We start from the raw sequence: 22,351 nt of genomic DNA, 5'->3' as shown, positions 1-22,351 counted from the left end.
AACTGTAAAATAGAAACAATAGGATTTTAGGAAAGAGTAAATGGGCGGAGTCCTTAGAAGAGTGCCCCGCACACAAGAAGTTCTCAATCACTATAAGCTGTGGTTATCGTTTATCTTACTTAACTCATTTGGTTCCTGAAGCAACCTGTGAGTAAGTATTTTCAAGCCTGTTTTGTAGATAGAGACATTCAGTGGATTCAGGAAAATTAAATGGCTTGTCCATACAGGAGGTCTTACAAATAGCTGAGAAAAGAAGAGAAGGAAAAGGCAAAGGAGAATGGGAAAGATGTGCAGAGTTCCAACTAAATCCAGAGTTCCAGAAAATAGTAAGCAGAGATAAGAAAGGCTTCTTAAGTGAATGCAAAGAAATATAGGAAAACAATAGAATGGGGAAGACTAGAGATCTCTTCAAGAAAATTAGAGATACTAAGGGAACATTTCATACAAGAGAGGCAAGATAAAGGACAGAAAGAGCAAGGATGTAACAGAAGCAGAAGAGATTAAGAAGAGGTGGCAAGAATACACAGAAGAACTGTACAAAAAAGTTCCTAATGACCCAGTTAACCACAATGGTATGGTCACTCACCTAGAGCCAGACAGTCTGGAGTGTGAAGTCAAGAGGGTCTTAGGAAGCATTACTATGAACAAAGCTAGGGGAGGTGATGGAATTCCAACTGAGTTATTTAATATCCTAAAAGATAATACTATTAAAGTGCTGCACTCAATATGCCATCAAATTTGGAAAACTCAGCAGTGACCACAGGATTGGAAAAGGTCAGTTTTCATTCCAATCCCAAAGAAAGGCAATGCCAAAGAATGTTCAAACTAGTTTACAATTGTGCTCATTTCACATGCTAGCAAGATTATGCCCCAAATCCTTCAAGTTAGGCTTTAACAATATGTGAACTAAGAACTTCCAGATATACAAGCTGGATTTAGAAAAGGCAGAGGAACCAGAGATCAAATTGCCAACATCTGTTGGATCACAGAAAAAGCAAGGTAATTCCAAAAAAAAAAAACAAAAAACAAAAAACTACTCCTGCTTCATTGACTACACTAAAGCCTTTGACTATGTGGATCACAACAAATCACAGAAAATTGTTAAAGAGATGGGAATATCAGACAACCATGCCTGTCTCCTGAGAAGACTGTATGCAGGACAGAAGCAACATTTACAACTGGACATGGATCAATGGAGTGGTTCAAAATTGGAAAAGTGTCACCCTGTTTATTTAACTTATATGCAGAGCACATCATGGGAAATGCCATGCTGGATGACTCACAAGCTGGAATCAAGAGTGCTAGGAGAAATATCAACAATCTCAGATATGCAGATGATATCATTTTAATGGCAGAAAGCAAAAAATAACTAAAAAGCCTCTTGGTGAGGGTGAAAGAGGAGAGTGAAAAAGTTTAAAACTCAACATTCAAAAAACTAAGATCATGGCATCTGATTCCATCACTTCATGGCAAATAGATGGGGAAAAAGTGGAAACAGTGGCAAATTTCATTTTCTTGGGCTCCAAAATCACTGCGGTCAGTGACTGCAACCATGAAATTAAATGGCGCTTGCTCCTTGGAAGAAAAGCGATGACCAACCTAGACAGAATATTAAAAAGCAGAGACATCACTTTGCCAACAAAGGTCCATCTTGTCAAAGCTATGATTTTTCCAGTACTCACATATGGATGTGAGAGTTGGACCATAAAGAAGGCTGAGCGCCAAAAAATTGATGCTTTCGAACTGTGGTGCTGGAGAAAACTCTTTGAGAGTCCCTCGGACTGCAAGGAGATCAAACCAGTCAATCCTACTGAAATCCTAGGAAATCAACCCTGAATATTCATTGGAAGGACTGATGCTGAAGCTCCAATACTTTGGCCACCTGATGCAAAGAGCCAACTCACTAGAAAAGACCCTGATGCTGGGAAAGATTGAGGGCAGGAGAAGGAGGCAACAGAGGATGAGATGATTGGGTGGCATCACTGACTCAATGGAAATGAGTTTGAACAAATTCTGGGAGATAGTGAAGGACAGGAAAGCCTGGCGTGCTGCAATTCATGGGGTCACAGAGAGTTGGATGTGACTTAGCGACTGAACAACAATACATTAACACTCCAAGATTTCAAATCTCTAGTCTGTTGTATAATTGAGCTGAAATATAAAGTCGCAGAAAAACCGCTGGGGATGACACAGAAACAGGGCCACGAGAAAATACATGTAGCACATTCATGGACATGCACCAGCTGACAGTTCTAACCCAGGCAACTGATGTAACATCCTTTGTCCAGGTTGGTTTCGAAGTCTTACGCAGACATAATCTATTCTCATTTCTCCAGGCTGTTGACCTTCACTAAATTGATCTTTTAGATCAAGGGAAAAGAAAACAGCCTCTTCTAGTGAATGACAAGGAGAATCTACCCTCTACTTTGGGAATAGAAAAATGTCCAAACACGAGTGCTTGCTGGCATTTCATGTGAACAAGCTCTCTTAGGCTGTCCCAACATAAGATCACTGATACTGGCAAATAGGGATTTCTGCTCCTCTTTGCTGACTCCAAATAGCACTTCTCAATAAAGGAATTTTCTTTTCTAATGTAATGCATATATTCAGAGTCTGTATCACCTGAGTTTCTCATTAATGTTAACTTCAAGGAGATTTAAATACAAACATGTACGGCCAGATGATGGAAACTCTCAGGCAAGATTTACTGCTAAATTTTGGTTAACTTTATAGGCACAGAATTCTTTTATCACTGTTCCTGAAAGACCACTCAAGTCAACTCCCTTTAGGGGACAAAGTTTGTATACACCGGTTTTTTAAAAGCCACTAAACGCAGTGTCTGAGCTTCCCAGGTGGCACTAGTGGTAAAGAACCCACCTGCCAATGCAGGAGATATAGGAGATGCAGGTTCGATCCTTGGGTCAGGAAGATCCCCTGGAGGAGGTTGCATGGCAACCCACTCCAGTATTCTTGCCTGGAGAATCTCATGGGCAGAGGAGCCTGGCAGACTACAGTCCATGGGGTTGCCAAGAATCATACACAACTGAGCGACTAACACTTTACACTTTACTAAAAGTAATATCTAAAACATTAGGTTCTACAAATCCTTATGACAGCAATACTGAACTGGGATGATATGAGAATAAACATGTGCTCCTTCTCCAAAAACATTATCTAGAGAGTGAAATGAAGACAAAATCCAGTCAGTTTGCTGCAGTTTGCAACCCAAATAAGTCAACACTAAACTCCTTTAGGAGAAAAAGTAAGTTGATATTCAATTAAAATACACTAAACCCCCAAATATATCTGTAGTCAATAGGTATATTTTTAAAGCAAGGCTTTAACAAATGTTCCAGAAAAAATATACACAAAATAGTTAATCACTTCAAGGTAACCAGTTTGTCAGGGTCTCCAGCACTCCAAGGATACTGCCGTTGTTTTAAACATTTTAGAATGCTTTGCTTGATTTCAAAGTCTGGGCTACATTCTTTTAAATAGTCTTGATGGAGGTCAATTTTGAAATTGTTTTATTGTGGATTTGATATTTCAAAATCATCAAAAATAAACTAGACTCAAGAATGATGTGTAAAATGGATGGCTAGAAAGAACAAAGTGATTTTCTTAATTGGCTTAAATTCTGAGAAAGGCTCTTTTTTTTAATAACTGGGTACATCACTGGAACAGGTATAGAGCTTTGAAAGATGGGAGTTTGAAGGACAATATTAACTACTGCAGTCTAACAACTGCAAAAATGATGCTGATTTTCCACCCCTCCCTGTATCCACACGCTTTGTAACATGACTTAGAGATGGAGGTTGGTGACACTGTACAGGAGGCAGTGATCAAGATCATCTCTAAGAAAAAGAATGCAAAAAGGAATAATGGTTGTCTGAGGAGGCCTACAAACAGCTATGAAGAGAAGAGAAGTGAAAGGCAAAGAAGAAAAGAAATGATATACGCATTTGAATGCAGAGTTCCAAAGAATAGCAAGGAGAGATAAGAAGGACTTCCTCAGTGATCAGTGCAAAGAAACAGAGGAAAATAGAATGGAAAAGGCTAGAGATCTCTTCAAGAAAATGAGAGATACCAAGGGAATTTTTCATGCAAAGATGGGAACAATAAAGAACAAAAATGGTATGGACCTAACAGAAGCAGAAGATATTAGGCAGAGGCGGCAACAATACACAGAAGAACTATACAAAAAAGATCTTCATGACCCAGGTAATCATGGTGGTGTGATCACTCACCTAGAGTCAGACATTCTGGAATGTGAAGTCAAGTGGGCCTTAGGAAGCATCACTACGAACAAAGCTAGTGAAGGTGATGGAATTCCAATTGAACTATTTCAAATCCTAAAAGATGATGCTCAGCAAATTTGGAAAACTCAGCAGTTGGCCACAGGACTGGAAAAGGTCAGTTTTCATTCCAATCCCAAAGAAAGGCAATGCCAAAGAATGCACAAACTACCACACAACTGCACTCATCTCACACACTAGCAAAGTAATGCTCAAAATTTTCCAAGCCAGCCTTCAACAGTACGTGAACTTCCAGATGTTCAAGCTGGATTTAGAAAAGGCAGGAGAACCAGAGATCAAATAGCCAACATCCGTTAGATCTAGAAAAATAAGAGAGTTCCAGAAAAACATCTACTTATCCTTTACTGACTATGCCAAAGCCTTTGACTGTGTGGATCACAACAAACTGTGGAAAATTCTTAAAGAAATGGGAATACCAGACCACTTGACCTGCCTCTTGAGAAATCTGTATGCAGGTCAAGAAGCAACAGTTGGAACTGGACATGGAACAACAGACTGGTTCCAAATTGGGAAAGGAGTACGTCAAGGCTGTATATTGTCACCCTGCTTATTTAACTTACATGCAGAGTACATCATGAGAAATGCTGGGCTGCATAAAGCACAAGCCAGAATCAAGATTGCCGGGAGAAATATCAATAATCTCAGATATGAAGATGATAACACCCTTATGGCAGAAAGTGAAGAAGAACTAAAGAGCCTCTTGATGAAAGTGAAGAAGGAGAGTGAAAAAGTTGGCTTAAAACTCAACATTCACAAAACTAAGATCAAGGCATCTGGTCCCATCACTTCATGGCAAATAGATGGAGAAAGAATGGTAACAGTGAGAAACTACTTTTTTGGGCTCCAAAATCACTGCAGATGATGACTACACCCATGAAATTAAAAGATGATTGTTCCTTGGAAGAAAAGTTATGACCAACCTAGACAGCTTATTAAAAAGCAGAGACATTACTTTATCAACAAAGGTCTGTCTAGTCAAAGCTATGGCTTTTCCAGTAGTCATGTATGGATGTGAGAGTTGGGACTATAAAGAAAGCTGAGTGCCAAAGAATTGATGTTTTTGTACTGTGGTGCTGGAGAAGACTCTTGAGAGTCGCTTGGACAGCAAGGAGATCCAACCAGTCCATCCTAAAGGAGATCAGTCCTGAGTGTTCATTGGAAGGACTGATGCTGAAGCTGAAGCTCCAATACTTTGGCCACCTAATGCGAACAGCTGACTCATTGGAAAAGACCCTGATGCTGGGAAAGACTGAAGGCAGGAGGAGAAGGGGATGACAGAGGATGAGATGGTTGGATGGCACCACTGACTCAATGGACATGAGTTTGAGTATACTCTAGGAATTGGTGATGGACAGGGAGGCCTGGTGTGCTGCAGTCCATGGGGTCTCAAAGAGTCGGACACGACTGAGCAACTTAACTGAACTGAGAGTTGTTGCTATCAATAGATAGAGTTTATTTTTCCCCAGATCTTGAACGTGAGTTTGCCTTTTTTTCCCCCTAATAGAATGTGACAGAAGTGTTCAAGTGCCAGCTCTCAGACAAGGTGTCAAGTGGCCCTCACTCTCCTGGAACACTTCCATAGCATGTGGAGAATCCTGGGCTAGCCTGCTTGAAAAAGGCCACATGGGAAAGAGCCTACTTGTGATGGCTTATCAGCCATCCTAGACCAGTCAGCTCCCAGCCAACCCACCAACTGACGGCTCACATCAGAGCAATCCCCATCAAGATCAGCTGCAGCCATCACAGATGAGCAGAACAGTCCTGAGAAACTACAGACTCGTGAGAAATAAGAAATGGTTTTTGTTTAAACCACTAAGTTTTCGGATGGCTTATTACACAAAAATAGCTAACAATACAAACATCTAAAGTTTAGTTAATTTTGAGATACACAATCGCACTGAGTACTTTTTATGCAAATAACTAAAAAATTACAAAAGCCCACTCATGGGAGAGTTTGGGGAAGAAAGAAAAACTAAGCACCTTCATATCTTGCTGTTGTGCTGTGCTCAGTCATTTAGTCGTGTCCAACTCTCTGCGACCCCATGGACTATAGCCTGCCAGGCTCCTGTGTCCATGGGGATTCTCCAGGCAAGAATACTGGAGTGGGTTGCTATGCCCTCCTCTAGGGGATCTTCCTTACCCAGGGATCAAACCCAGGTCTCCCACATTGCAGGTTGATTCTTTACCATCTGAGTCACCAGGAAAGCCCAAGAATACTGGAATGGGTAGCCTATCCCTTTTCCAGGGGATCTTCTGGACCCAAGAATCAAACTGGGGTCTCCTGCATTGAAGGCAGATTCTTCACCAGCTGAGCTACCAGAATGAAAAATTAATTACATCTTTTTTTAGAATAACTTGGCAAAATGAACCAAGAACCATAAAAATGCTCATCCCCTTTGAACCAGGAACCTGCTCTAGGAACTCAACCTAAGAAAGAATTAAAAATAAGAAGAGAACATGTTCAAAGCTGCTTATTGCAGTGTCATTTTGGCTACAATTTTGTCAAAACTATGTATACACAGGAATGAAGTTCAGAAACTGAGTGATGAGATTTTTGCAAAGTGGTTTTAATAAAATGTTTTGGTGATTTACACTGTTAACAGAGGCATTTTTTAGTCACTCATTTAAAATCATGATTGATATAAATGGATTGTATGTAAATTTTCTATTTTTCCTTCTACTTAAGATTAAACTCACAAAGACTACTAAAAATCAACTTCTTGACATTAAACGTATGCCTCATATCTTTCACAAGGGCGATTTCCACTCAGTTTCTATATTTTAGCCAGATCTTTCTGCTTTCCTGAGGTATAATAAATGCTCTCCTAAAATTTGAAGGGAAATGGATCAGATGGTATTTTATAGTGCTTGATACCTGTATTTTTTGACATTAAAAAAAAACTGGCTATCGCTTCATTCTCACACTGACTCTAAAATAAGCAGTAAATTTTACAGCAGAGGTTACAAGTCAGAACACCACAGTGGAGAGAAAGATGGCCTCAGCAACTAAAGAACGCCGAGCAAAGACTGAGGCTGGTGCCCCATCTGAAGGCCGCAGTGAGAAAAGGAGGGCCTGGGGTGGCTGCATCCTCTTAGTTATCCAGAGAGGCCAGAAACTTCTAAACAGGATACTTTCTCAACTCTAAGCTTAAACGTGCCAATCCTTGATTCTAGTTAAAACTGTACAAGGCCCTACCTTGTGCCTGAAAATAGGTTTTAAAAGGTTTGTGCCCTTTTTCCCCATACAATCCCTGTTTTAACATGTTCAAAAGTAATCTGCCACTGAGTCCATGTATACCTATGGCCGATTTATGTTGGTATATGGCAAAAACCATCACAATATTGTAAAAAAAAACTGTCCTCCAAATAAAATAAACTAATCTTTAAAAATAAAAAAGCAATCTGCTGCTCAACATTGCTAATTATTAGAGAAATGCAGATCAAAACTACAATGAGGTATCATCTCACACCAGTCAGAATGGCCATCATCAAAAAGTCTACAAATAAACGCTGGAGAGGGTGTGGAGAAAAGGGAACCCTCCTACACTCTACATGGAAATGTAAACTGCTGCAGCCACTATGGAGAACAGTATTGAGGTTTCTTTTTTTTTTATTATTTACTCAATTTTTATTTAACTATTCATGTTTTTTTTTCAATTATTTTTATTAGTTGAAGGCTTCTTAAAAAACTAAAAATAGAGTTACTATATGATCCTGCAATCCCACTTGTGGGCGTATTTCCAGAAAAAACAAAAACTCTAATTCAAAAGGATACACGCACCCCAATGTTCATAGCGGAATTATTTACAATAGCAAGGCCATGGAAACAACCATGTCCATTGGCAGCTGAATAGATAAAGAAGATTACACACACACACACACACATATGAATGATAATCTCTAGTTCCATCCATGTTGCTGCAAATGGCATTATTTCATATATGTTTTTTATGACTTAGGAACACATATATATGAAATAATGCTTTTTGCAGCAACATGGATGGAACTAGAGTTTACCATGCAAAGTGAAGTAAATCAAAGACAAATGTCATATGATATCATTTCTATGTGAAATCTAAAAAAGATGATACAAGTGAACTTATTTACAAAGCAGAAACAGACTCAGACATAGAAAACAAACTTATGGTTACCAAAGGGGAAGGGTGGGGGATGGATAAACTAGGATTTGGGGATAAACAGATGCATAGTGTTCTGTATAAAAGAGATAAACAACTAGGACCTACTGTATAGCATGTGGAACTATATCCAATATCATATAATAACCTATAATGGAAAAGAATCAGTTACATACATATATAACTGAATCACTTTGCTGCATACCTGAAACTAATACAATATTGTAAATCAAATATCCTTCAATTTAAAAAGGAAATCTACTTTAAATTACATATATTATTTAGTATAGTTACACATTTTATGCATATTTATATTTATTATTAAAAATGTATGCATGCTTAGTTGCTCAGTTGTGTCTGACTTTTTTGTGACCCCATGGACTATAGCCCACCAGGCTCCTCTGTCCATGGGATTTTCCAGACAAGAATACTAGAGTGTGTTGCCATTTCCTACTCCAGGGGATCTTTCTGACTCAGAGATTGAACCTGTGTCTTGCACTGGCAGGTGGATTCTTTACCACTGAGCCACCTGGGAAGTTCATTAATAAAAATGTATCTACTCAAATAGGCAAAATCACTGAGATCAAATTACCAGGTTATGATTTAAAACTGATTCTTTAGAACAACCTAATTTGCCCTCAAAAATCACTGCAGATGGTGACTGCACCCATGAAATTAAAAGACGCTTACACCTTGGAAGGAAAGTTATGACCAACCTAGACAGCATATTAAAAAGCAGAGACATTATTTTGCCAACAAAGGTCCATCTAGTCAAAGCTATGGTTTTTCCAGTGGTCATGTAAGGATGTGAGAGTTGGACTGTGAAGAAAGCTGAGCGCCGAAGAATTGATGCTTTTGAACTATGGTGTTGGAGTAAACTCTTGAGAGTCCCTTGGACTGCAAGGAGATCCAACCAGTCCGTTCTAAAGGAGATCAGTCCTGAATATTCATTGGAAGGATTGATGTTGAAGCTGAAACTCCAGCACTTTGGCACCTGATGCGGAGAGCTGACTCATTGGAAAAGACCCTGATGCTGGGAAAGATTGAGGTCAGGAGGATAAGGGGATGACAGAGGATGAGATGGTTGGATGGCATCACCAACTCAATGGACATGAGTTTGTGTAAACTCCGGGAGTTGGTGATGGACAGGGAGGCCTGGTGTGCTGCAGTCCATGAGGTCACAAAGAGTCGGACATGACTGAGTGACTGAACTGAACTGAACTGAATATGCTCTCTAAATACACTTTTTAAAAAATTGAAGTAAAGGGATTTATAACATTATATAAACTGCATGCAAATAAATTATATGTCCACTACTGAGTACTCTATAGTGTGCTTACCACCAGAAATTTAGTTTCCATTCAACACCATACAGTTGACCCCCTTTATAATTTCACCCTCTCCCCTACACCTTTCCCTCTGATAACCACTACTCTGTTCTCTACATCTATGTGTTTGCTTTGCTTGGTTTGTTAATTAATTTTAGGTGTTTGTTTGCTTGTGTTTTATATTCCACAGGTGAGTGAGATCTTTTGGTATCTGTCTTTCTCTGACTTGTTTTACATAGCATGATACTCTATACAAGAGATGAAATCTTGTCATCTGTGACAGCATGAAAAGATCTTGAGAGTATTATGCTAAATTCCCTTTTAATACGTCTGTGCTTCAATTGATAGTAATGGTAGAATTCATTAACAATTTCCCCATCATTTTTACTAATCCCTGTCATAGGCCTAATAGAAGCTGAGTCCTTATGAACGTCATAAGTATGGCCTTCATCAGCGATTCAAAAATTGAATTTTAATCAAGATTTTAAACTATTCCCATGCTCTAGTACATTCTACCATGGCCTCCTAGCTCCCTCACACATACCCATATCTCTTTTCTAGCCTTGTTATGAAAAGCAACACCACTGAGATCACTCATTCTTCAACGCCTTAGCAGAGGCAAATGAGAACTCCTCTAACCTTCAAAAATTAGAGTTATTCAATAATGTTTACACAGTGCACATTCCAGCAGTATCTTGTGTACACAGCTCTACCAAAGCATTTCACTCAACCAGTTCTCAACACCAGAACATTTCTAGCAGCTTCTCAGAGAACTGTGGCTGCTTTCTCTAGTCATGGGTCCACCCCATTTTCCTGCCTCTATAGCTAGTAGCAAAGCTGACTAAATAGCAGCAGAATAAGAGACTAGAGAAAAGTAATCAGTTTTGAGATATTCCCTAAAACGGTTGTTTGAACCTGCAGTGGAAAATCAATACATTCTATGGGGTCTGCAAGCAAAGTTCCTCCAATACCTTCTCTCATTTCAGAAGATACTAGAGGGAGGCCTCTGCTACACCTCAGGTGTTTTAGATCAGAACCATGATATTAAAAGAAACTGAGTCATGAGCAAAGTATGCCTCTTTCATTTTCTCTCCCTTTTTCTCACTCTCATAAATACTTGCTGTCAGAGTGCTAGCAAGGATATTTGAATGAGGCACACTTTTTAAAAAGTGAAAAAAAATAAGGCCATCTGCACAACTCAATATCCTTTTTCAAAGTAGTCCTTTGCTGGCTTTTTTCTTTAGGCTTTTGAACCTTAAAGTTAAGTCATTTTGAAAACATTTAAGATGTATAAAGTTATATTGACACATTCATTGTCAGCAGGGCAGCCAAAATGTATTTGGATCAAATCAACCTAGTCAATTTCCAATTTCTCAACTAGTACAGAATTCCAGTAAGTCTTGACCAAATAGAGGAGTTCCATGGTTTTTCAGTCAAGAGGTCATGGATGAATGTTCAGGTGTTTTGATACATCATTAACCCGAACTATAATTTTTTAAAATATTTGTCTTTTGGGGCTGTGCCAGGTCTTAGCTGCGACACACGACCTCACTTGTGGCAGGTGGGATCTAGTTCCCTGACCAGGGATCAAGCCCAGGCCTCCTACATTGGGAATGCATTCTGTCACTGGACCACCAGGGAAGTCCCCTGAGCAACAATTTAAAAACGGAGGCTGACCATATGCTCTGATCTTAAAAACCTTTAAATCGCGTCATTAAGATGAGCAGCACACAGAGTTGCAATAAGAGGAAGATAACCAATCTAGGATCCACCAAATGACTAAATTCTTAAATTAAGATTGTCCTAAAGGGCTTATTGTGGCTCTGGGGGCTTTCAGGGCATAAAAGAAGTGACTTTTTGGAGACCTACAGCAATGACCAATTTGTGACCATGATATACCGCAGTCTTACTGAGAGAGAATCTCTTCTACCAGCACAAAGAAAATCTGCTCTAAAGTACGGTTTAGTACAGGAAATTTTGATCTTTAAAGGAAGAAAACTGGATTCATGTTAACTCACCTCTTTGGGCAACTTAATTTCCTGTTTGTGTTTCCCTCTTTTAAAAGATCATAATGAATGTTTCCTTTATGTGATAACGTTGGGGAAAGCAAAGTGTTTCTGAGAGTAATAAAAATAAATTAACCCAACTACTCAGCCATAAAAAGAATGAAATATTGACATTTGCAGCAATGTAGACAGACCTAGAGAATACTATGTTTAGTGAAAGAAGTCAGACAAATACTAATACTGTATAATATCATTTATATGTGGAATCTAAAAAATAATACAAATAAGTATATATACAAAACAGACTCAGACATAGAAAATAAATTTATGGTTTGCCAAAGTGGGGAGGGAGGTGAGGAGGGACAAATTTGAGGCATGGGATCAACAAACTACATGAAATAGATATGTAACAAGGATTTGCTGTATAGCACAGGGAGTTATACCCGATATCTTGGAATAACCTATAATGGAAGAGAATCTGCAAAAATACTGAATCACTATGTTATACACCTGAAACTAACACAATATAGTAAATCAACAATACTTCCATTAAACAAATGTATGTGTGTGCTCAGTCACTAAATTAACCTAAAGAAAGGTTTGTGTTAGGCCTCTCAGTGCAAATACATTTATGCAACTCTGTTAGTATGAGTCAGTCCATGGTTGCAAGGGAGGGAACTATTATTTAAAATATGCACAGGGCAGTTGGAAGACCCGTCTGACCAATCTTTTGATCTTTTGCCCCCTTTTCCAACACCAAGAACATTTTTGTTAGAAAATATCTCTCTCTAGACACTTCCGGCTAGGGATACCGCCTTAAACCTTGTATTAACTTACTATGATGCTACTGAAGTAGACACATTGCTTTCTCTTCTTCACATTAGGAAAAAAAAAGCTATCAGAGATTTAATGGAATGTGGTTGGAGTATCTTCTGTACTTCTGCCTCACTCATTGAAGAGTCAGAGTATTATTTGTGAGAAACAATATTCGCATATCGTCAAGTCACCAGTGTTTTGCTTCTAGGGTTTTATCTTCACAACCTGAAAATTACCAGCAAGATTCCTGCCCACGAGTCGCCACCTACAGGGAAAAAGCGACCTTTACATGGGACCATGCTTTGCACTCCTAAGCAGTCTGTGAGAGCCACAGTATTTCACAACCTTTTTAAAATCCCAAGGGAAACTTATTTGAATACACATCCTGCAGGAGAAGATACTTTCCAATACCTTCTGGCAAAAATGTGATAAAGGGAGGAAAGACTGGAGAAGTCACAATTCATGTGAATTCTTCATGGTGCACCCTGATCACCAAACACTGCCAGGGAGAAAGGAGGACAAAGTCAAAAGCAGATGCAGTGGCTTGAAAAAAACAGGACAACTGTATATTTATGATTTTCAGCATGAATAGCATGTGAGGTTTACACAGTTGTACTTATGGGCCTTCACAATCTGGGTTTGCACCTGTTGAACCACAATTCCAGAATTGACATAGTCAACACATTTCTCACTTTTTGTGCCTATAGCAAATTCTATATAGAGAGAAATTCTATATAAAGAGAAAGTCTATAGAAACTCTTGAAAGTTACTATATATTTGGTTAGATAGTCCCCCTCTCTTGGGATCTGTGCTTTCTTTGTTCTTTTCCACAAGAGCATCACTACCGCTCTGTACTACTAGTATGAAAACAAGCACCACTAATGGAAATCTTTGTACAAATCTTTTAAAAAACTGTTTCCTCAAAATATGTTCCCATGTCAAAGGCTAGGAAAACATTTGCATGGCTCATTACATATTGTCAAGTTGTTCTCCTGAAATATAAAATCAATTTATCGTGCCAGCAGCAGTGTTAACATGCCTGATCTTCTAGCAGCCCTGCTCATGCTGGATCCTTATTGGGTTTCTTTTTCACTTTTTATTTTATATTGGAGTTTAGTTGAATAACAATGTTGTGCTAGCTTCAGGAGCACAGCAAAGGGACCCAGTCACAAATATACATGTATTGGGTTGGTCAAAAAGTTTGTTCAGGTTTTTAGAAAAATCCAAATAAACTTTTTTGGCCAACCCAATATTTATCCTTTCTCAAGTTCTTTTCCCACTTAGATTGCTATGTAACATTGAGTAGACTCCCCCATGCTATACAGTAGGTCCTTGTTGGTTACCCACTCTAAATATAGCACTGTGTACATGACAATCTCAAACTCCCTGACTATTCATTAGCAGCAACATGGACGGACTAGAGATTGTCATACTGAGTGAAGTAAGTCAGACAAATATCATATAATATCACTTATATGCTGAAGCTAGAAGGGATGTACAAATGAACTTATTTACAAAGTGGAAACAGACTCGCAGACTGAGAATAAACTTGAGGTTGCTAGAGGCAAAAGGTGGAGGGGAGGGATGGTTGAATCCTCACAGTCCTGATTTTCACTACCTTTGTTAGTTAGTTGTCAATATATAATAGCAACTTAAAGTAGCTGTAACTTGCATTTAATTTTTCTATAGGCTGGAGCTCCAGCCAACCCTAACACTGATATTCAACCACCCATTCAATGTCTCCAAGCTAAATGTCCCATTTGCACCTCAACCTTAATTTTCCTCCCCCCAAACCTGCTCCCTACCTCAGACTACTCCCACCCCCACAAGCCAGTAACTCTTATCTCCCTAAATAGAACTGCCCTTCACTCAGGTGCTCAGGCTCAGAACCAGGCGTTCTTCCTCCTCTCCTTTCAGATTCAACACTGCAGCAAGATCGTTTCCACTCCATTCCTTGATCGCATTCCAAATCCATCTCCATCTTCACAGCTACTCCCCCAGGTTCACGCCACCATCATCTCTAACCTGGATGACTCCAACAGCCCCCTGCTGCTCTCTCTCTTTCCATCCTTGCCCCCATAGAGTTTAAGCTACACAACAGTCAAGATGATTTTTTTAAAATCCTAACTCAGATGGCATTTCTCCTCTGTTTAAAACCCTCCAGTGGCTCCCCAGTATGCTTTGTACCAAATCTAAACTGCTTCCCTTTAAATCCAACCCCTACCCACCTCTTTCACCCCATTACCCTTTTCCCCTGATGCCCTGTCCTCTCTGTTTCAGCCACACTGGCCTTGCTGACTGTTCCTTGAACACGTCAGGTTCACCCCTCACAGAGCCTTTGCCCCCATGCTGGGTTCTGGCTGCAGCACTCTCCTCCAAGCTCTTCTCATGGCTGGCTCCTTCCCACTTTTCAGATTCAACTCAGGGAACACTGTCTTAAACAGAGCTGCTCCCACCCCCATCAGGTTGTATTGCAGCAACCCATCTTATCCTGAAATGATCACGTGGACTAGTTAAACTGTTTTTTTATCTGCCCCACCCCACCCCCACCCCCAGTTTGGAAGTTCCATGAGAGTAGGGAGGGACTGCATGTGTCTTGTTCATCATTTTCTCTTCAGAGCCTTGAACAGAGCCTGACACGTGGTAGGGATTTAACAATACTAAGTCTTTCCTGAAGCAAAGAATTTGCTCATCAACTACATTCAAAACAGACTCACGGATGTTGTAAACAAACTTACGGTTAACAAAGGGGAAAGCCAGGGGGAGGGACAAATTAGGAGCTCGGGATTAACAGATACACACCACTATATAAATAAACAACACGGATTTACTGTACAACACAGGGAACTACATTCAACATCTTCTAATGACCTATAATGGAAAAGAATCTGAAAAATATTACATATGCACATATATATTTGTAAAACTGAATCAATTTGCTGTACACCAGAAACTAACACAACATTATAAATCAACTATACTTCAATTTTTTAAAAGAAAAAGTGTTACTCCCATATTGAAAATACAAATAATAGCACCTGGAGATGAATAGTGAAATGCTAAAACAGACTTGCTTGTTCTTTCAAGGCCCCCAGAGCTACTAATATTAATCAGTGAATGAGGAGATCAGTTAAGTGCACCTATAAGCAGCTACTCCAGTTAAGTGTTTAAGACACTTTGGAAGCTACAGTGATGAGTTACCCTCAAAGAATTGTGTCTAGAAAGAGAAAGAAATTAAGACCACTGCAATCTGAAGAAGCAAATGGTGAGCACCGTGGGAAGCACAGGATATACTCTGGGCCACAGAGAAGTGATAATGGGTTTAACACTCTTCCTCGGGAAATGGATGTTAGAATTCCTGGGAACAGACCTCAGTGGTTTTCAAATGTGTTAGCACTATGCCCTTCAGGAGTGGTGGGACAGGCGTAGTTACTGTTGACTGTAGTTGTCACAACAACTGGTGCAGGGACAGATACTGGTGTCACTGGGTGAGCAGAGGGCCAGAGTTGCTAAGTGTCTTGCAGGGCCTGTACAGACCTGCACCAAGAAGACCTCTCACCCCAAACACCAGCACAGAAATGGCTCGTACCTGTCCCCTTAGAACATATATAGGGTCTTCAGTGACTTCCAGATTCACCTCTTTAACATGTTGCTTTTTAGATCACCATCTCTGAGTTGGTTCTTCCCTCTGAACTCTTTTCATCATTTTGACCCAGATTCTCAGGAACAAAACCTGAGTCCAAGCAAGGCCTGCCAGAATGTCTCTTTGGGATCGCATCGGAGCAGGCTTCGAAATCCCAGCCCAGAGGAAAGGTGCCACGTCAGGATGCCACTCAGTTCCTGGTCAGTAACCCTTCCCCAGACAGGGCCACAGCACTTCTGCATGTTAAGAATATTCACATTTCAGAGTCGGTTCTTCTGCAGGTCTGACAATTCCCTAATTACACAATAAGACAAGAAGCTAATCCTAAATTAGCATCTTCCTCCATGAGGGATTGCTGCCCTCGAGTAGGGGTCTGGGGCCCACCAGGTCAGGTGTGTCCCAGGACGTGGGGGATGTGACCCCAGCCAAGGAGTCAGCACTGCATGGTTCTGTCTTCAGCGGGCAAAACCCAGGCCAAGTCTTCTGGCATGTTAAGAGAAGCTCTCTGTTCACCTGAAACTATCACAACATTGCTAATTGGCCATATCCCAATAGAAAATGGTGTTAAAAAATTAAATTAAAAAATTTTTTAAATTTTAAAAGAAGAGAGAAGTGGAAATTCAGATTGTTATTGGACTCTTTGGTTTTTCAATGTTGGCCCCTAATTCAATTGCTTTAAAAAAAATATTGTACAGGCTGAAGCACACCCATCTAGGGCTGAACTTGACCCCAGACTCCCAGCTTGCTCCTTCTGCTTGGTTGCATGTACCCAGTGCTCTCCAAAGTTTCAGGAAATTTTAAAACAAAAGTTAAATCAGGAACAAGACAAGGATGCCCACTCTCACCACTACTATTCAACATGTCTTGGAAGTTTTGGCCACAGCAATCAGAGCAGAAAAAGACATAAAAGGAATCCAGATAGGAAAAGAAGAAGTGAAACTCTCGCTGTTTGCAGATGACATGATCCTCTACATAGAAAACCCTAAAGATTCTTCCAGAAAATTACTAGAGCTAATTAATGAATATAGTAAAGTTGCAGGATATAAAATTAACACACAGAAATCCCTTGCATTCCTATACACTAACAATGAAAAAACAGAAAGAGAAATTAAGGAAACAATACCATTCACCATTGCAGCAAAAAGAATAAAATACTTAGGAGTATATCTACCTAAAGAAACAAAAGACCTATACATAGAAAACTATAAAACACTGATGAAAGAAATCAAAGAGGACACAAACAGATGGAGAAACATACCATGTTCATGGATTGGAAGAATCAATATTGTCAAAATGGCTATTCTACCCAAAGCAATCTATAGATTCAATGCAATCCCTATCAAGCTACCAACGGTATTTTTCACAGAACTAGAACAAATAATTTCACAATTTGTATGGAAATACAAAAAACCTCGAATAGCCAAAGTAATCTTGAGAAAGAAGAATGGAACTGGAGGAATCAACCTGCCTGACTTCAGACTCTACTACAAAGCCACAGTCATCAAGACAGCATGGTACTGGCACAAAGACAGAAATATAGATCAATGGAACAGAATAGAAAGCCCAGAGATAAATCCACGAACCTATGGACACCTCATCTTTGACAAAGGAGGCAAGGATATACAATGGAAAAAAGACAATCTTTTTAACAAGTGGTGCTGGGAAAACTGGTCAACCACTTGTAAAAGAATGAAACTAGAACACTTCCTAACACCATACACAAAAATAAACTCAAAATGGATTAAAGATCTAAATGTAAGACCAGAAACTATAAAACTCCTAGAGGAGAACATAGGCAAAACACTCTCCGACATAAATCACAGCAAGATCTTCTATGACCCACCTCCCAGAATATTGGAAATAAAAGCAAAAATAAACAAATGGGACCTAATGAAAATTAAAAGCTTTTGCACAACAAAGGAAACTATAAGTAAGGTGAAAAGACAGCCCTCAGATTGGGAGAAAATAATAACAAATGAGGAAACAGACAAAGGATTAATCTCAAAAATATACAAGCAACTCCTGAAGCTCAATTCCAGAAAAATAAACGACCCAATCAAAAAATGGGCCAAAGAACTAAACAGACATTTCTCCAAAGAAGACATACAGATGGCTAACAAACACATGAAAAGATGCTCAACATCACTCATCATCAGAGAAATGCAAATCAAAACCACAATGAGGTACCATTACACGCCAGTCAGGATGGCTGCTATCCAAAAGTCTACAAGCAATAAATGCTGGAGAGGGTGTGGAGAAAAGGGAACCCTCTTACACTGTTGGTGGGAATGCAAACTAGTACAGCCACTATGGAAAACAGTGTGGAGATTTCTTAAAAAACTGGAAATAGAACTGCCATATGACCCAGCAATACCACTTCTGGGCATACACACTGAGGAATCCAGATCTGAAAGAGACACGTGCACCCCAATGTTCATCACAGCACTGTTTATAATAGCCAGGACATGGAAGCAACCCAGATGCCCATCAGCAGATGAATGGATAAGGAAGCTGTGGTACATATACACCATGGAATATAATTCAGTCGTTAAAAAGAATTCATTTGAATCAGTTCTAATGAGATGGATGAAACTGGAGCCCATTATACAGAGTGAAGTAAGCCAGAAAGATAAAGAACATTACAGTATACTAACACATATATATGGAATTTAGATAGATGGTAGCGATAACCCTATATGCAAAACAGAAAAAGAGACACAGAAGTACAGAACAGATTTTTGAACTCTGGGGGAGAACGTGAGGGTGGGATGTTTTGAAAGAACAGCATGTATATTGTCTGTGGTGAAACAGACCACCAGCCCAGGTGGGATGCATGAGTCAAGTGCTCGGGCCTGGTGCACTGGGAGGACCCTGAGGAGTCGGGTGGAGAGGGAGGTGGGAGGGGGGATCGGGATGGGGAATACGTGTAACTATATGGCTGATTCATGTCAATGTATGACAAAACCCACTGAAATGTTGTGAAGTGATTGGCCTCCAACTAATAAAATAATATTTAAAATAAAATAAAATAAAATAAAAGTTAAATATACTGACAGCTGGGCAAGGTTCTCAAGAAAGAGTGAGGCAGGGACAGGTCTGGCGACCCAGGTAGGGCACACCAAGGAATGAGGACTGGCTTTGACCTGCTTGTCTTTGCTCAAAAATTCTCAACCTTGCCCTCATTCTTACTGCATCAAGTCCCAAGTTCCTTTCAACACTCTTCAGAACACAACCCCACCCCCACCAGCTCTGTATTTAATCATGCCCTGTGTCCATCCCACATTCTAGCCAGGCCAGTCTCCCTCGAGTTCCTTCAAACCCCTCTCTCTAAATGTCCTCTCTCCCTACATAAACCCCACCCTTTCAAGCCTTGCTCACATCCCACCTGGTTTCTGAAACCTCCTCTGTGACATGAAATGGTTAAATGTTTCCAAGCTCAAGGGCTAGTGTCAACCAGACCCGGGTTCAAATCCCACCTCTGCCACTGACCAGCAGGGTGATTTACCTAACCTCTCTGAGCTTCAAAAGATAATAATGCCTACCTTACAGAATTATCAAGTTTATGAAAAATGATGCAAGTATTTAATGCTCATAAACGCTCAATTAAGGTGAATGCATATTATTATTATGACTGGCCTTCTTCTGCTGTTAAGTGGTCCAGCCTTATGGTGTCTCTTCTGAGCAAAGCACCACTGGATTCCATGCGGTCCACATCTGCTCAGACTGTGCCTCAGGCATTGGTCTACCTCAGCCTCTGACTTGCTATTAATACATAGCATCTTACAGCTTCAGGAGCATGCTGGCTATAACATAGAACTGATACAGGCCCAACAGAGCCACTAAGAGAATTACACAAGTAACACTACCCTGGCTCTGAAACAGCTCAGCCAAAATCCCTCTCTCTAGCAAAAGTAGGAATGCAGGCTAGGAAGACAAACCCATAGCCAGGCTCGGTGGCAGAGCCACTTTAGCATTTGAAACAAGTTTCTCTCCCTCACACACGCATGCACACACAGATACACACCACCACCACCACAACTGTCACCACTATGAGTTAGCTTCACATTCTCAAATCTCTGCACCTCACTTTTCTTTCTGATGCTGAAGATGACACATGAAGCCATGCTCTTCACATGAGTGTATGGCAGGGAACCCAGAAAAAAGAGCCACACTGCAGGTGTGCTCTTTGGCTAGGACTACACGGAAAGCCCTGGAGGAGGGCATGGCAACCCACTCCAGTATTCTTGCCTGGAGAATCCCATGGACAGAGGAGCCTGGCGCACTACAGTCCATGGGGTCGCAAAGAGTTGGACAGGCTGAAGAGGCTTGGCGCGGGCGCCCACACATGGAAAGCCCAGGCGCCGTCACAGGAGCCAAGATGGTCTTCGCTGGTTCCGGACCTCGGCCCTGTTACTCCACCTGCAGTCGTGCTCTGATCTACACCATAGCTGGGATCCCCTGACACCCGTGCCAGCAGGCCTATTCAACTTGCTACTTTTCTCTGGGCTTAGCAAAAGCCAAGGTAAAAATAATTTCATGCACGTTATTCCACACTTCAAGCTACTCAATGCTTTGAGTGACTCCTCCTACCCAAACAGAGAAACGGGGCACAGAAAAATGTGACTATTGGAATGCCACATTCTTTCAAAAGCAAACAAAAAAACCAGAACTGGAGAGACCCCAACTATACCATCCCAAAGAGTAGTTTTCTCAGCATGAAGACAGAGCCCTGTCTGAGCATAAGTTTGCTCTCTCAACAGAATGACGCTCCAAAGTTAGATCGAGGCAGGTAGCAGAGAACACAGCAAAATAGGCCTGATCTTTGAGACCTTAGTCCCAATCTAGACAAGATGCAGGAGAAAATGGAAAAGTCAAAAGGGTGATTAGTCCTCATGCTGGAATCCAGTGTTCCAATAAAACTCACTCCTCGGAGTTAGCAACATTCAAAAGTTCTCCAGTAACGGTTGGCTTTAAAGAAAATCTCCAAGTGCAGGAGACCACGTGTAAAGAAGAGGCGAGTCCCACGCACCAAGACTACCTGACTTCTCCGCGTTCGAGGACAGCGGTTTCTCTTATGACCTGGGCCTCTCCAAGCTGCTCTGCCCTGGCCCCGCAGCCCCCAACCCAAATTCAGAACCCCGTGCCATGGGTGGGCCCTGTTGTACCAGATTGGTGACAGTTTTATTCCACCCGCGCTGGAAACCTCAAGCGAGACTCTTGACAAATCCCTGAAGCCCAGGACCGGGTCACAGGGGGGCGGGGGCGGCGGTGCCGGGCTGCTGGTTAATTGGAGGAGTGCACCGGAGCCGGGGCGGGCACGGCGGGGGGGAAGCTGAGCACCCGGCCTTTGGCCTGTGGACGGTACCGGAGAGGGCACCTTTAGTTCCCATTAGCGAGACGCCACTGTCAGCGTACCCCAGGGGAATGCCTCGAGTGACCTCGGCGGCCGAAGAGAGCTCTGGCGTGGTGTCAGAGCCGACCCTAGTGCGGCGCCAGGGCCGGGGGAGGTGCGGCAAGGTCTAGGGTGAAAGGAGAGGACCAGGGGAAGAACCCCGGCGCATCTCTGGAAACCCTGACTCTGCAGGGGCAGGCGGAGCGACCCAGGCCTCCTGAGCATCCCCTCCCCAATCCCCGCCGTGGGTCCCGCGTGGCCCTGTCTACAGGCACCCAGCTCCCGTAGGCCAGGCCGGCCGGCCCGCCGATACGCAGCGGGACGTGGCTGCCGCTCTGCAAGCAGAGCAGAGGGCATTTACCGGGATCCTGGGGTGCTGCTGCGTCTCCACCCGAGTCTCTGCTGGCGTATCCCAGCTGCCGCTACTGCCACCGCGTCTTTCCAATCGCCGCAGTCTCGACCGGCAAAGCTCCCAGTTGCTCCCTACGATTGTAACCCGCGAGGCCAGCTGTTGAATGGCTCGCGTCGAGCGCACGGGGCGCAGAAGCGTCCCCGCCGCATCCAAGTCGGCGACGCAAGCGCGCGTCCCGGTGCCAACGCCCCGTGCGCCCCTCGGCCCGCCGAGGCCCCGGCTAGCTCGCGCAGCCGCCTCCCGGCTACTGGCTGCGGACTCCGGGCTTCAGGCTCGCCCGCCTGCCAGCCCGCTCCCCTTGG

Source organism: Muntiacus reevesi, chromosome X, assembly GCF_963930625.1.
Source record: "Muntiacus reevesi chromosome X, mMunRee1.1, whole genome shotgun sequence".
In the NCBI taxonomy this organism is placed as follows: Eukaryota; Metazoa; Chordata; class Mammalia; order Artiodactyla; family Cervidae; genus Muntiacus; species Muntiacus reevesi.
The sequence above is the reverse complement of the archived record's forward strand: the minus strand, read 5'-3'. Positions refer to the sequence as shown.